Raw genomic sequence first — 12,366 nt, 5'->3', positions numbered from 1 at the left:
TATCCATCCTGGTCTTCTACACCGTATCCCCACCGAAGCCGGCTTTCATCAGAGAGTCCCCCAGGTTAACAATGTTCTCATTCAAAGTGTGCAAGGTATCCACAATTTGTTTTGTCAGGATCTGGTGGATGGATTCAAACCTATGGACTTTCTGTGCAATCAAGGATAGTCTATCCTCTTGTCCATCCTTGGTGTCCTAGCCACAACTGTTCTTCTGGCTACCATCCTGATCTTCCTTCTTTCCTAAGATCTCCTTATCCTTGTGGGTGTTCTGGATGCTATCCTGGTTTTTCTTGTCCTTTAGAGCCTCAATTTCCTGAAACAACCATTTGATAAATCAGAAGTTATCTATCAAGTAATTCTTTGTGTTGTTCAAGAGGTTGAAGCCAGTTTCTCGTGCATTGTCAAAAATGACCTACAGAGCAAGGTCAATTAGCTCGTCAAAGTGGGTTATGCCATCAAGGTCCTCCAACACCTAGATGTTCATCAGTTCTTTGACAATACCCAACCTAGCAATATCCATGTTGAAATTCCTCCAAGCCCTCCTCCTGCTCTTCCTTATCACCTCCTCACTTTTCTCCACCATAATTTCAATCATCTCCTTAGGTGGGGATATGGGCAAGTCAGGGCTAGGGGTTTCAAAAATCTGGGCTTTGGGGTCTTCTTGAAGCAGGGCTTGGTCAGCTTTTCTTTTCTTGGGGTTTCCAGGGGGAGCATCAAGGGCAAACCCCTCCTTGTCGCTATCCATCCCCTTCTCCTATTCCTTCACATTATCCTTCCCCAGCTCCTTGTCCTCATCCTTAGAGTCAATGTTAGTCTCATATTCTTCCTCACTATCCATTTTCTCCTCTTGAGGCTCAGGCTTGGGGGGAGGGGGACGGTGGCTTCTAGGGCTCTTTCTATTGGGAATGATGGGATTGCGAGCAATAGAAATGGCTTTGGTGGAGTTTTCCTCATCCTTCGTTTTAACAACTTGGACATCCTCCGAATTCAAGTTGGTAGTATCCTCCGAAACACTACTCTGGTCACCAAAGGATTTTTCCTTGGTTTGAATTTTTAAAAAATCGTAAACCAGGAGAAGAATGCCTTCGTGGAGGGCAGGATTAGTAACAGGTTTTTTCTTGAAACCCTCAATACCCTTAGACATGGAAGTGTAAAGATAGAAAGGAATTTTTTTTTAACACCATGCCTAAAGTGGTTTAACAAAGCAAAATGGTGCATTCTTATCTTGTCGAACCTGGGATCAAGTGTGATATACTCAATGAGAATCCTGAGAACATACCTCCATAATTTTTTGATGGATTCCATCTCGTAGTAGGTGTCAACCTTGATAAGCTTGTCTCTCTCCTTGTCATCCTTGATGAATTCGTTTACAGCATTGGCCGACATCTTTTTGTCCCTGTAGAATTTTATGCCATCCCGAGGGATATCCGCCACCTCTGTGATCAAGCCCTCAAAAATTTGGTGGGTGACTCCATCAATTTTGACTCTCCTGTTGCTCCAAGTTTCCACCATGAACTTTGTGACCCCAGCGTCAAAACTGTGAAGCTTCTCCATGAACTTGGTTATTTTGCCTTTTTTGAGCTTGTGCCAAACCTTCTCCTTCTCCTTCCAACTCTCTGACTCCCCTAAAGGCTCTCTTCTGATCCTTTCTCCAACCATGGTAGTCTTCGGCTCTACAAACCCTATACCACTAGCTATTTTACAGAGCTCTAATTTGCTTGGGACGCAAAAAATGAAAACATTTTTACAATTTTTAGTGGTTCTGTTCATGCCAGCCCTTGAAGTGTGCCTTCTGTATGCGCAATTATGTCTTGAAAAAGGCTCTGCATAACTTCTAATTACTTCCCTTCCACGTGCAATTTGGAAAATACTTTCATAATTAAAATGGGATTATATTTGTACCCTAGATTCGGTCTAGCCAGAGCAACTCAGTCGCCATTGCCGAAATTTCGTCACCATTCCTCCACGTCATCACCAAGTTTCTAGTGACGACATCATTGGCAAACCAGTCAGCAACCGGGTTGGCTTCTCAGAAAGTATGGTTGACGTAAGTCTTTTTGAACTTGCCCAGGTTGAATTTGAAGTCCTTAATGACGTTGGCAATCATCCATATTTAATTATGTTATATATCAAAATATAATTTGATTTATTCTACTTATAAGAGGAATTTTATTGATTTTACAATTGGATGATATAATAATAAAAAATATCAAATTAATTTTGTTAATAGAAACATTACCATAAAATATTAGTTAGATAATTCATGATTTAATAAATTAAATTACATTTTTACAAGATAGATTATGAGTATTTCAATTGTAAAATGTACACTGCAATAAATGAAGTCTAAGATTTAGTAAGAAGGGTTATATCATGATTAGTTTAGAATGGAATATAAGGCAAGAGGTGGATATCATAGTAAATCAAAGCTGCCTTTATTGGAGATAAGGGTTTTATCAAGACAAGTGTTTAAGATGAAATTAGTATTAGAAATGATATCTTTATGTATTTCACTATATTAAATATCCACATATGTTCTCCATTAGGAGTCTAAGTGGGAAACATATTTATATGATGCTAAGCAATCATTTTGTCTCTTTCTTAATGTTACAAAATTATAGATGTATGTTTTTATAAGTAAAATTAGATTTATATTTAAGATTAAGATTATAATTAATTAAAAAATTAAAGACAAATACTTTGCCACTAAAAATAAAAGTTTTCTTCACTCATCTTAGCAACAATTCTTGTTGTGTAACCATGTTGGAGTAGGTGTGCTCTTCGGTGAAATTTAGTAACTGTGAAGCAATTGACAATTGTGAAGCCAAATTCAACAACAATATTCAACATCTACTTTATTGAATTAAATATCTTTACAAATTATTTAACAAACTAAAGGAAAAATTCTTACAAAATCTCACCCACAAAACAAATTATTCTATGAAATGTCTTATAATAAGTGAGTAAAATAACTAATGTGAGAAAATATGGAAGTCAATATAATAGAAAAGTGATGAGAAATTATAATAAAGGATGGCTTTGCAAATGTTACATCCAACATGGTTATGCAAAGTTTAAAGGAATTGGTACTTGATCTTTTGTCCTTGTCCTTTTTGGGAACAGTACCAAGTACAACGTTGGTTAAGATTTTTGTTTTTATTGGATCCAAAGATGATTGTAATGTAATCCCAACTGCAGATCCTCATTAAAGTAAATCCAAGGTGTTTCCATTGTATGTAAACTTTATGTTATTAATAAATTTTTTAAAAAATATTATTGAGAAAAAAATACACACATGCATGCACACACACACATTTAATTATAATATAAAAATAAAATATTATATTATCAACATAATAATCATATCACAATAATTATGTTATCTATGTCATATGGAAGGAACCCAACCATAGGTACAACAACATTAACGCTCTATTTAAACGAGGGAGGAGTCCTTTTCAATATCTGACTATGGTTACTCATAGAGGGTGGTTTCATCATGGCTACTCCCATTAATGGAAATGAAAATGAACACAAGTGCTCATCATGAAATCACAATAGGGTGTTGTTATCTTATCATGACGTTCATGGATACTCCTAGAAGGTGAATCAACACACATCGAGTCATGAAGTTTATTACATTATCTCCACCATGACTACTCTCACAAATAGAAATGTGAATAAAACCAAGTGTTAAGTAACAATTTATTCATTCTCTCAAATGACCTCCATCATGGCTACTCCCGTAGGATGAATGCACCATAGATGCTCCCAAAGGGTGGAACAAGGGTCTTCATCTCGAATTGCTGCCTTAAAAAGTAAGTGCAAAGAAGTAGAGATAAGATGTGAACCCAAGAAAACAAAAGAGGAGAGCTACTTGAAGACTTATTTTCTACCTATCGGGGACATAAAATGACCTAATTTTTGTACCTTACGGCCAAAAACCTATCAATCTTGAAATGGGAAACTTTTCATTTTGGTCTGGGTATAGGTTAGCCTCAACCTATACCTAACTATTTCAGACTCAAACTAGATTTGGGTTTGAAAGATCTTATGCCTTAGATCCTCAACTAGAACCTACACTACTAAAAGTTGGGGTATATGTTGAACTCGACCTATACCTGCAATGTGTCAGAGATCAAATAAAAAGTGGATAAGAGAAATTCTTCTAAATAGGTCCTTGGATATGCAACTTAACCTTTAGTTTGAAACCTACAAGTTTGAAAGTGTGTGGGTGGCTATGTAGGAATTTTTTGGTATCTCTAACTATTGTTGTCTATTAGTGTCCAACACTTAGTCATTTGCTAGGAAGATTCAAGACGGTCATTACTGCGATCGAGCTACTCTATATAGGCCGAGTCATGTATATAAACTTGTATATACCGAGCTCTATAGAAGCTGAGAAAGTATGTGGTCATCGAGTATTTTCCATACAAGATGAGTTCAACACCTACTGATTAAGCTCAAGCATGTAAGTGCCGAGTTACATAGTAAGTACCAAGCACAGTAGAGATCGAGCATCAACAACATGTCGAGTATCAGGGAATAGTAAGTTTCGAGCAATGCAGAGTTTACATAAAAGTAAAAAATGATACAGACTTTGAGGTAAATTGTTTTCAAGCTAACATGAAAGGGACATTTAATTGTAGAGGTTGTTATAGAGAGTTTTATGTGTTTATGACGTAGATCACAGATTTGTATGTTTTTTGATCAACTATATAGATGAAGAGGCAAAAAATGGAAGTATTTAGAAAACTCTTTACGTAACTCCTTAAATAGAGAAGGTTTTAACATAGATAGTGGTGATGAAAAGTGATGCAAACAATGTGATAGACAAGGAGTAATATGTGAACGGTGAAGTGAAGGATTAAGATTAGACCAAAAATCAGTGGACGTGTTCTATTATCTCTTAGCAGAGTAGGTGACCTAATCAGCGCAGTGAAGAGGATAAGATAAGATAAGATAATTTAATTAATGTCCAACAAAAGACCACAACGTAGGTCCATGGGACAGGAAGCTTACACCGAGAAGAAAGCAGACAAATGGTGTCCAAAAAAGAACAAGTACAACAGAAGAAGAATAAAATAAGAGACATCATAGAAAAGATTAGGTATCTATCCTCATAGGCAAAAAGTCCAACAACGACTAATCTGTGTAGCTACTAGAGGCCTTGTGATGAAGTTGAGTGCTACAAGAGGAGTGTCGCTAGTGAAGAGATCCCTTGTAGGGTCTCACGGATCTAGAATGGCTCTTGTTAGGGAAATTGTACAATCGCTTCACACCTTGAGTGAGAGTTAAGGGTGAGAAGAAGGTCGTAATAGGCTGTGCCTAGGTCTGACTCTTGGGAAATGAAAGCTATAAAGTATGGTCACAAAGTTGTAAGGACTTACAGAGATAGAGCGTAATGTAATGTTGATTTGTGTACCTGAAAAAATTTGAGAGGGATCTGTAATCTCTAAACAAACAATAAAGTCTCCCTCTAATCTCGTAGTATATGGGGCATCTAAAAAGGAATTGGATCTTAGATTTTACCTCTGCTAAGATACAAAATCTACACACCCAATCCTCTCTAGCAATATGGCGATCGACCTAGATCTAGAGTCTGTGCGAGCCAACCTTGAAGGGGCCAAGGGAGACATGTAGTGTGTGTGTCCAATATTTGTGTAAGTACTTAGGATGCACAATAATCCCATCCTCAATATCTAAGAAGTGCTCAACGTAGAAATCCATCCTCGGACGTAGTCTCCCTAGAGGATCCACCCAGGTCCGTATGATATACTACCTATAAATTTCAAGTGTGACATGCCCGTTCAACTCCTGCTGATAGGGGAGTAGATGAGCAGGAGCATGCAATGAGAACTAATAGGGAGGGAGACGGTCAATGTCAATCCAAACTAAACTCAGCAGGATAGTAGCCTGAGCATACAAATAATGGGCTCTACTAGCTATATCAAAGTCTACAATAGCAACTGAGGAGCAATAGGCTAAGTAAGGGTATCTGTGTTGGCCTTCAGTCAAGTCTACAAAGCCACAAAAGCAGTGGAGAAACCAGATCAGGTCAAAAATAGATGTGAGCCTGAATGGGTGAGCTTCAAACTCATCCAAAATAATATTGTAAACGGCAGATCTATGACATTTAATAATACTAAGGAGGAGTAGAGTTTGGGTATGCTCAATTATGGCCTAATCCATGTCTAAAAGGGAAGGACCAAACCACCAAACCATAGAGCACTATGGGTCATACGAAGGAATCCAGGAGGGATAGCTTAGCTGATGTGTCCTGAAAGTGGTGTTTGAAGCACTGTCTCTTGAGCATGGCAAGGGAACCTAGCCCTTTACTGATCCAAGCCTGAATGGCTAGTCTCAAGCTAAAATGAGGTCCAGAAAACTTAACCTCGAGGTATGTGCAAGATGATCAAAAGAGAGGATTAGTTTGCAAAGAGAAGACTCAAAATCAACTTACAAAGCATACCAAGTATCAGGTACTAAATTAGTTTTAATCAACTTGAATCGGGGTATATCTTTTAACTAAGTGGTCTTAATAAATCTTTGTAAATCTCCTAATAGAGTTCTTACTTTATTGTAAGTGTTAAATCATCTAAAAAAGTGAGACCTAACAGTCTAAAAATATTTTAATACGGCATACCCATCACAAGGTAGATCATACATTATGATCAAACATTGTAACCCTAATAGGTTAACTTTATTATTATAGTAGTGAAGATTTGTGGGTGTTATCCCCACCCTAGTTTTACCTTCATCTTGGAGGGTTTCTGGGAAACAAATATTGTGTTATGTGTTTATTTTCATGGATGTGATAGATTAGATTTACATGTTACAACAATTTTACTCTTACAAGTTTTACATGCATAAGGCAACTGATGAATGTGTGAATGAATTGCTGAAAAGTAAAAGTGTTTAAGATCCTGATTCAACCCCCCCCGGAAGTATCTTGTTATCCTATTTTTATACCTCCATCAATCAAAAATTGGTATTAGAGCATTGGTTCTTTGAGAGAAGCTTAATCACTTTGAGATTAGATCTTGGAGATGGAGGCTTATAAACTAGACAAGGTTATTGATAATCAAGTGATTGATATGCAACTCATACTACAAAAACTTGAGAAAGAAAGACAAGGTCTAAAGAAATCCCAAAATAAGAATAAAGGAATTGGCTATCTAGGATAAACAATTTTCCTATGAAGAAGTTGAAACTGAAGGGCTATTTGAATTAATCAATCTAAATAACAAAGCATATGTATATCTACTTGAAAAGAAAAGACTCTTGAATAAAGAGATAAGAGGACTGAAAAGATAACATGAAATCCAATCAGTAAGATTATGTGAAGTGACCAAGAAAAAGAAGAAAGTTGAAGAAGACAAAGCTATGGCTAAGGAATACAAAGAGTAATGGCTACCAGACTTGAAGAAAGAATATTAGATGTGAAAATCCTCACAAACACTCAACTAGACATGATGAATCAACCGATGATTGCAAATTAGGAATTAAACCAAAAGGATGTAGAAATAGGAAATCATAGATCACAAAAGGACATAGTGACTAATGAACTGAAAAATGAGAAATAATTCATGGAGAAATTCAACAAACCAAAAGAAGCAATGAAATACTTTGAAGAAATTATGAAGTCATCTAGTAGTACTAATGTCTTAAGACATTCATGCACCGAGAAAGGAGAATCATCTAGGAATGGAGAATTGAGGAATGCAAAGACAAAGGGAAAATCAACATGCTATCACTGTGGAAAATTGGTCATACTACAAATATTTGTTGAAGCAAACATGGTATGAAAAATCCTAAACCCAAATTTACTAGTTATTGTTTCTACTACAAGAAACATGGGCATCAAATACATGAGTGTAGGTCAAGCATGCAGAATACACCTACCACACCTAGATTTGAAGGATATAGTTATAATTGCCAAAAGTATTAGCATAGAGCATATGAATGCAAATCACAGGTAAAACCATATTGGAAAAATCAGAGGCAAAATTATGCACCTAACAATGCATGCTCCAAGTATCACAAGTTTGGATATTTAAGAAAGATTTGTAGGACTCAAGTGCCATCAAAGAATCACATAAAAGACAAAGGTAAAGATAAAATAGACATTAAAAAAGTAAAGAAGAAGATGAATCAAACATGGAAAGAGAAAGAAGAAGATGGAAATAGTGGAGTAAATGGAGTTGGGGTCACCCAATCCATTGTAAAAGGTGATCATATCATCTCAACCTAAGCAAGAAAGGTATGTATGGAACTGTATATTTTATTGATATATTATACGTTATTTCCTTACATGAAATGTGCCAAAGTTCATATTTGCATATATAAAATATGCATAAGAACAAATTTGTGAAAGGATGTCGAACATCAATAAATTTTTTTGATGTTGATCGAGCATTGCAACATGGACCGAGTACTTTAGAAGTAAATTGGTGTATAGGCCAAGTGAAATGGAAGAGATTGAGCTATATAGTAAAGATCTATTTCAAAGGCACCAATGTCAAACGAGATAGTTGGCTTCCACCCACCTGAGTACACAACATTAATGGAAACCTTAAATTGACCAAAAGAAGGTATATATCAAATTTTGAAGATATTATCTCACACCTTGCATATACCTTTCAAGAGCATAGAGCAATTTGCAGATTTGAGTGACTAGAAATAGATTTTAAGGCAATTTGGAGCAAGTTTGAGATGAGAAGATTGAATGAGTGGAGATTTGAGATGTGCTAAGTAATTCAGAGGAGAGAGAAAAGATTTCAAACCCTAACAAATAACTTGGCAGCTTCATCTACCATTGGAAAAAGCTAATAGGTTAGTTAATTAAATTGGTGAAGAGTGATGCTTGTCCTCCACTAAATTTTTGTGCTATTCCAAAGATTGCAATGAAAGTAGATTCAATGGGTGCACTATCTTCAATACCGCCCAAAGTTATTATGATTCATGATGTAAGAAGTTGTTATATGTGTAAGATTAGAGAATTAGGAGATTATGAGATGAGAGAAGCATATGAGAAGTTATGTAATGAAGGTATCTTCAAGGACAAATTCAAAGTTGTTGAAAGGAAAGGGTTCACTTGTGCCCTAGAGTTTTGAAGGAATTTCAAGATTGAATGGATCAAAATTATTCTAAGAAGGATTCATGATATGAAGTTTTGGTTACAAAATGGACCTATAGAGATCATGAAGAAAATATTCACAAGGTTACATGCTATCTAATCCTAGATAAGAAGAAAACCATGTGATGTCTGAGTCGAGAGAAAATTGAGGAAAACATAGGTGTTAAGTGGAATCAACGAGGTTTGTCCATTACAAACATTTTTGATCTATTAATCAAATACACAGTAAGGGTTATAGCTCACAAATTATACTAGTCAAGAAGACTAGATAATGTGTCGTGTATGGTAGTGGATCAAGCATGGAAAATAGTGATGAAAGATCATGAATATGATCTTTTCGAGCTTCAAAGACTGCAATTGGCAGAAAATCAATAATTTATCAAGAAAGAAAATAATTCAATGTGTAAGTTTGGATCCCTAGTGATATGTATTTTCTTTTATATCCAAAAATATTTTCTTGGTATTGTTGATATTGTTTGGGAGAAAAACAAACCAGGGACAAGACAATCAAGTGAATACATAACTCAATTAGGAGAAAATTTTGAGAATGTCATGGGTACTTACTTTGAGGAATTCAAGAAAAGAATAAAGATGAGGATGAGAATACCCAAAGAATTGGTAACTAGGTATTAAAATGATATATGTTTTCTTGTAGATACAGATAATATGTTTGTACATGTAGTAAAGCCGAGGAAGGCTTGGTTACAAGGTTTTGATTATGAAATTGATAGTGACTTAGCGAATGCAAACATTGTTGCATTGAAATAAGAAATATACACTAAGGCTGAATCATTTGGAAAATATGAGGAATCTAAGGCGAAAATAACTGTGAATATTAAGATAGCTTCTAAGGAGAAGAAAAGGAAAAGAATGATTGAAGAGCTAGAAGCCAAACTAGAAAGCCTAGGCAAAGGCAAGGAACCGCTACAAATTACACAAGGTCTTGGAGAGGATGAAAAGAGAATTAATGGTGATGAGGAAAAGGAAGAAGAAGAAGAAGGTAACAAGGGTAAAGCCCTAGTTTTTGTCACTCCACCGAGAAAGAAGGTTAAAAGAACTAAAAGGAAGCCAGTGGTGAGACCCCTCTCTTCTCCACCACCAAACAAGCCAAGGACCAAGGCAACTGCTAGTGCTGAGCAGGTTGCAAAATAAAGAGTAGTAGAAACTACTGAGCCCAGTGCATAGAAACCAATGAGAAGGAGATTGGTCAAAGGACCACCCACAGGGTGAACAAAGTCTATTGACGAGGTTTCTGCAGATCTTAAAAGATCTTCAAGATTATCCTGTTTTAGATTTGTAAAATATGATGCATTGGATAATACTGACAAAAGCAAAATTGAGGAGGCTATGGTAGATATGATTGAAAACCATAAGTTATCTCCAAATGAAATTGAGAAGATGTTAGTACACATATGGACCCACATTTTGAACTTTTAGTTTTAGTTTTTGAACTTCTTTGAAGTACTTCAAACTTGGTTCATAATGGTTCAAATTGGTTCAAATTGGTTCGAAGTGGTGCAATTTTCTCAAGCAAGTTCGAGGGCTTATTTTTGATTCATTTGAGTTCAACAATTCATAGTTCTAGTCACAATTCATTTTTTTAGAGGGACATTTCAAATTGGATTCAGGACGGCTTGATAAACTTCTCCCAAGTTCAGACCAGTTTGGGTATCTACATTTGAAGTTAATCATGGTTTTCATAAATTTAGAATCTGGTTCAAAGGGTGAATTCATTAATTCAAGAGTGTAGTCCCTTTTAAAGGATCAACTTCAGAAGTTTGGGAAAGTTTTGGTTCATAATAGCTCAAAGGTAATCTATGATTTGGAAGACTCAAGGACCAGAATCCATAAAATTTTGGGTTATAATTTAGATAGCTAAATCCAAGTTCAATTCAAAAAATAGAGTTCATAGGTTTAGTCAAAGACTAGAGGGTTGACTTCAAGAGGGGATCCCAAACTCAAGATTTTATTTCAGCCTAGCTGCAAGGTTATAGTTCGAGATTGGATAGAACAACTTTGTGAGGACAAATTACCATGGTCTATAATCCAGGTTAACATGCATATCAAGGCACCTAAAATAGAAACCCGAGCATGTAAAGGTTGGCAAATGATTTTATTGATTCTGTAAAATATCAAAATGAAATCTGCCAAAGAGAATGGTAACGAAATCTCTATCTTCAATTCTTATTCTGCTCCAATTACATCGACACCACCATCTCAAACTGGAGTCATGTCCACGACAATGACATCCATATAGCTTGTCCCCACACACCGGTGCTATAAAAATACTACTTCTACTACCGAACTCCACAGAAACTAAAAATGTGGGAGCCAATACTTAAAAGAACACATTTTATCAGATCATGCGCAAGGAGATGCCATATAATAGGTGCAGATTTTGCAAGAAATGAAATTTAATATGATCAGAACTCATCATGGTTGGTATGCGAATGGGGAGACAAGTCTCAGCACTTCATAATGAGAGGATAGAATACACTTCAGGCTCGGAAGGTGTACAGGAATTATGAGTATTATGGTTGTTGACACGCTAAAATGAGTTCAAGCCTCATGAAGATAACTCACAATCTGTTGCTGGAAGTTCGTTGGGATAAATTTGCTCATAATTTGTTATGTTTAATATGTTAAAACATTGAGGCATTGACAAAAGTCATTAAAGCCATAAATTGATATGAGGAGCACACGGACTGTCTAAAGGTAAAATGCTTGTTTCCATGCACAAATACAAAAGAAAAGTTTTGATCCATAGCCCTGTCCATGCAAATGTCAATTTGATCTTAGTACATATTGATAAGGGAAAGAGCAATGCGTGATTGGGATTGGCACTTCAAGCAAGCACCACATATTTATTCAGCTTGTGTCATGACTTTTTGTGAGCATAGACAATGCATGCAAATGTTTGACAAAACATTTTTCTCATATTTCTAATTATAAGAAAAATATGTCATCCTAGGGTTGGATGTGTCAAGACACTGGTACACTGAACCTCATCAATAGATAAGATAAGATAAGATAAGTTAAATTTATTAATGTCCAACAAAAGACCACAACGTGGGTTTATGGGACTGGAAGCTTACAACAAGGAAAAAGAAGACAAACGGAGCACCAAACGATGTCCAAAAAAGAACAAGCACAACAAAAGATGAAGAAAGTAGGAAACATCATGGAAAAGATTAGGTATCCATCTTCACAGGGAAAATGTCCAA

This window comes from Cupressus sempervirens, chromosome 8 (assembly GCF_028749045.1).
Source record: "Cupressus sempervirens isolate cs-2001-9-10 chromosome 8, ASM2874904v1, whole genome shotgun sequence".
Taxonomy (NCBI): domain Eukaryota; kingdom Viridiplantae; phylum Streptophyta; class Pinopsida; order Cupressales; family Cupressaceae; genus Cupressus; species Cupressus sempervirens.
The sequence above is the reverse complement of the archived record's forward strand: the minus strand, read 5'-3'. Positions refer to the sequence as shown.